This window comes from Triticum urartu, chromosome 7A (assembly GCF_056163025.1).
Source record: "Triticum urartu cultivar PI428250 chromosome 7A, HENAU_Tu73, whole genome shotgun sequence".
NCBI classification, from domain to species: domain Eukaryota; kingdom Viridiplantae; phylum Streptophyta; class Magnoliopsida; order Poales; family Poaceae; genus Triticum; species Triticum urartu.
Genome location: NC_141879.1, coordinates 521,665,102 through 521,670,647, shown reverse-complemented (window position 1 = coordinate 521,670,647; position 5,546 = coordinate 521,665,102).

Genomic DNA, 5,546 nt, shown 5'->3' with positions numbered 1-5,546 from the left:
TATCTCCCGTGCCGGAATCATTGTTTTTGCTTTGGCGGGATTTAGAGCAGCACCGCTGACGCCGGCGCTTAGGCTGCTTCTTGGAGGGGTCATCCTCCGCTATTCCATCACCATTGCCTTCTTTTGGGGTGTCCACCGTGTATATATCATACGACGAGGTGGCTTTCCAGTGCCCTATAGGCGCTGGTTCTTGATCGTCTCCTGCATCGGCGTCCATACCGTCGATGTCTTCGGAGTCGAAGTCGAGCATGTCGTTTAAATCATCGACAGTGGCTACGAAGTGGGTGGTGGGTGGGCTTTGAATTTCTTCATCATCCGCATCCCAACCTTGCTGACCATAGTCCGGCCAGGGCTCTCCTGATAAAGAGAGAGACTTTAGTGAATTCAGAATATCGACGAAGGGTGAGTGCTGAAAGATGTCCGCGGCGGTGAACTCCATGATCGGCGCCCAATCAGGTTCGATCGGTAGGGGCGCGGAGGACTCGGAGTTTGGAGAGGAGTCCGGCTCCTTGGAGTCACGGGCTTCGCAGAGAATAGGGTTGGTGTTCGGCTCGATCGCCATAGAGATTGCAGCCCCCAAGGCGGTGTCCAACCACCCATCCTCGATTGGCGCAGTTGGCTCCGAATTAAGGGTCGGAGCTGATGCGGGTGCGGCCTCCAGGGCACTATTCGGCGGCAGAGCTAGATCATGCCCATCGTGATAGTGCGGCGTGCTCGGCTGCGGCTCGAACCCGTCGAAGATCAAGTCTACGCGGAGGTCGGCCGTGTAGTTCAAACTTCCAAATCTGATCTGATGGCCAGGGGCATAGCTTTCGATCTGCTCCAGATAGCCAAGCGAATTGGCCCGCAGTGCAAAGCCGCCAAATACGAAGATCTGTCCGGGAAGAAAAGTCTCACCCTGGATCGCATCGTCGTTGATGATCGGAGGAGCCATCGGGCCTAAAAGTGACGACAAAGAGGAACTCTCAATGAAAGCACCAATGTCGGTGTCAAAACCGGCGGATCTCGGGTAGGGGGTCCCGAACTGTGCGTCTAAGGCGGATGGTAACAGGAGGCAGGGGACACGATGTTTTACACAGGTTCGGGCCCTCTTGATGGAGGTAAAACCCTACGTCCTGCTTGATTACTATTGATGATATGGGTAGTACAAGAGTAGATCTACCAGAGATCAGAGAGGCTAAACCCTAGAAGCTAGCCTATGGTATGATTGTTGTTCGCCCTACGGACTAAAACCCTCTGGTTTATATAGACACCGGAGAGGGCTAGGGTTACACAGAGTCGGTTACAATGGTATGAAATCTACATATCTGTATCGCCAAGCTTGCCTTTCACGCCAAGGAAAGTCCCTTCCGGACACGGGACGAAGTCTTCAATCTTGTATCTTCATAGTCCAGGAGTCCGGCCGAAGGTATAGTCCGGCTATCCGGACACCCCCTAATCCAGGACTCCCTCAGCGGCCATGGAAGTCAAAGGGCTCGCTTCCCAGTGAGCCTACATAGCGTAAAGCTCGCACGCTTCCCGGTGAGCCTACGCATTGGAGGATAGCTTGCATGCCTCTCGGTCAGCCTGCGCACCGGACTGCGCTCGCACGCCTCCCGTTCAGTCAAGGTCAAGCAACTGTCCGCACGGTAGCTCCTACAGCCATTAAAACCAAGACACATGGCGTCACGTGAATTTAACAGAACAAACACGTTTTGAATTATACAAACGTTTGAGATATTAAGCGGTAGTTATTTTTTCAAAATGCCTTTGTTGGCTATCATTATTCGAGTGCGCCTTCTCTCAAAATGGACACGAAAAATAGCACATCATGTCGGGCGCCATTCCATGATAGCATGCCAAGTTAAAAGAATTTCAGACGAGTTTTGGATTTACTAGAATTTAAAAGCCAGGCATCTCAATGTTTTGTCGGCAATCAATGGTGCCCTGGTGTTTGAAATTCATTCCCATTTATTGCGTGGGAACTAAGCATGCACCCAAGGACACATATTTGATTTTTCAACCAATTTATATGCACTGGAGCATGTGCATGTAGTTCAAGTTAGAATTACGCACATAAATGCATTGAAAACTCAGTTAATGCATAGAAATGTCCAAAAGAACCCCGAAAAATCACAAAAATTGACACAACACTCCTATTGTTCTATGTTGACAAGAGAAAAATTTTGGAACCAATAAGAGGTAGTGGATATCGTTTCGTCCCCAAAGGTGGGACGTTCCCTACCGAAACCATGATGCTTGTTGTGAGAAGCTCTGGTTTGTGAGAAGCATATACCCAAACCTGCCCCAAACGGGACAAAATTTTTACCACGGCATGTTGATGCCGCTCCATGAAAGTATGCCAAGTTTCATGAATTTCAGATGAGTTTTGGATTTACTAGAATTTAAAAACGAGGCATCTCAATGTTTTGCCGCCAATCAACGGTTCCCTGGTGTTTGAAATTCATTCCCATTTCTTGCATGGGATCTAAGCATGCACCCAAGGACACATATTTGATTTTTCAACCAATTTATATGCACTGGAGCATGTGCATGTAGTTCAAATTTTAATTATGCACATAAATGCATTGAAAACTCAGTTAATGCATAAATGCATTGAAAACTCCTGTTGTTCTATGTTGACACGAGAAATTTTTTGAAAGCAATAAGAGGCAATGGATATCGTTTCGTCCCCAAAGGTGGGACGTTCCCTACCGAAACCATCACGCTTGTTGTGAGAAGCTCTAGTTTATGAGAAGCATATACTCGAACCTGCCCCAAATGGGACAAATTTTTTAACACGGCATGTTGATGCCGCTACATGATAGCATGCCAAATTTCATGAATTTCAGACGAGTTTTGGATTTACTAGAATTTAAAAACCAAGCATCTCAATATTGTGTCGGCAATCAACAGTGCCCTGGTGTTTGAATTTCATTCCCATCTCTTGCATGGGACCTAGAAATTCACCCAAGGACACATATCAAAATTTTCAACCAACCTTAGTCCATTGGAGCATGTGCTTGTAGTTCAAACTTGAATTATGCACATGAAATGCCTAGAGACCCCAGTTAATGCATAAAAATGTCCAAACAAACCCCCAAAAATCACAAAAATTGACAGAACACTCCTGTTGTTCTATGTTGACACTAGAAAATATTTGAAAACAATAATAGGCAATGGATATCATTTCGTCCCCAAAAGTGGGACGTTCCCTATCGAAACCATCATGCTTGTTGTGAGAAGCTCTGGTTTGTGAGAAGCTTATACCCGAACCTGCCCCAAATGAGACAATTTTTTACCATGGCATGTGGATGCCGCTCCATGATAGCATGCCAAGTTTCATGAATTTCAGACGAGTTTTGGATTTACTAGAATTTAAAAACAAGGCATCTCAATGTTTTGCCGACAATCAACAGTGCCCTGGTGTTTGAATTTCATTCCCATCTCTTGCATGGGACCAAGAAATTCACCCATGGACACACATGTGATTTTTCAACCAACTTTAGTGCATTGGAGCATGTGCTTGTAGTTCAAATTTGAATTATGGACATAAAATGCCAACAAAACCCAGTTAATGTATAAAAAGGCCAAACAAACCCCAAAAAATTCCAAGATTGAACACAACACTCATGTTGTTCTATGTTGACACTAGAAACTTTTTGAAAGCAATAAGAGGCAACGGATATCGTCCCGTCACCGAAGGTGGTACGTTCCCTATCGAAACCATCATGCTTGTTGTGAGAAGGTCTGGTTTGTGAGAAGCTTATACTCGAACCTGCCCCAAATGGGACAAAATTTTCACCATGGCATGTTGATGCCGCTCTATGAAAGCATGCCAAGTTTCATGAATTTCAGACGAGTTTTGGATTTACTAGAATTTAAAAACCAGGCATCTCACCGTTTGGCCGGCAATCAACAATGCCATGGTGTTTGAATTTCATTCCCATCTCTTGCATGGGACCTAGAAATTCACCCAAGGACACACATGTGCTTTTTCAACCAACTTTGGTGCATTGGATCATGTGCTTGTAGTTCAAATTTTAATTATGCACATAAAATGCCTAGAAAAACCAGTTAATGTATAAAAAAGGCCAAATGAACCCTGGAAAATTCCAAGATTGAACACCACACTCCTATTGTTCTATGTTGACACTAGAAATTTTTTGAAAGCAATAAGAGGCAACAGATATCGTCTCGTCCCCAAAGGTGGTACGTTCCCTATCGAAACCATCATGCTTGTTGTGAGAAGCTCTGATTTGTGAGAAGCTTATACCCAAACCTGCCCCAAATGGGACAAAATTTTCACCATAGCATGTTGATGCCGCTCCATGATATCATGCTAAGTTTCATGAATTTCAGATGAGTTTTGGATTTACTAGAATTTAAAAACCAGGCATCTCAACGTTTTGCCGGCAATCAACAGTGCCCTTTCATTCCCATCTCTTGCATGGGACCTAGAAATTCACCCGAGGACACACATGTGATTTTTCAGCCAACTTTGGTGCATTGGAGCATGTGCTTGTAGTTCAAATTTGAATTTTGCACATAAAGTGCCTAGAAAACCCAGTTAATATATAAAAAGGCCAAATAAACCCCGGAAATTCCAGGATTGAACACAACACTCCTGTTGTTCTATGGTGACACTAGAAAATTTTTGAAAGCAATAAGAGGCAACGGATATCGTCTCGTCCCCAAAGGTGGTATGTTCCCTATCAAAACCATCATGCTTGTTGTGAGAAGCTCATACCCAAACCTGCCCCAAATGGGATAAAATTTTCACCACGTCATGTTGATGCCGCTCGATGATAGCATTCCAAGTTTCATGAATTTCAGAAGAGTTTTGGATTTATTAGAATTTAAAAACTGGGTCTCTCAACGTTTTGCCAGCAAACAACAGTGCCCTGGTGTTTGAAATTCATTCCCATCTCTTGCATGGAACCTAGAAATTCACCCAAGGACACACATGTGATTTTTCAACCAACTTTAGTGCATTGGAGCATGTGCTTGTAGTTTAAATTTGAATTATACACATAAAATGCCTAGAAAACCCAGTTAATGTATAAAAAGGCCAAATGAACCCTGAAAAATTCATTCCCATTTCTTCCATGGGACCTAAGCATGCACTGAAGGACACATATTTGATTTTTTCAACCAATTTGTATGCACCGGAGCATGTGCATGTAGTTTAATTTTCAATTGTGCACCTGAAATGGCTAGAAAACCAGTTTAATGTATGAAATGTCCAAATGAACCCTGAATAATTCCAATTCTTTTAGGACACACATATAGTTGCATGTTCACTGCAGATAAAAGGTCTAGCAATTCAAACACCGTCCATTGCCGTTGTGACCCCATTTTTAATTCAAATCAAGTAGATCCCACATAGTTTATTCTCACCAACCGTGTGGGATGTAGTACAAAATATCTTGGGGCACCGTCGGTGTATAGTACGCCTATGGCTTACGCGAGAAGGTGTGTCGGCTACAGTCCATAGCCGGCGTGTCAAGCACACTAGCTCGCTCCCCCAAAACTCCAGCCTCTGCATCCCTCTCCGCTTCAGTCCC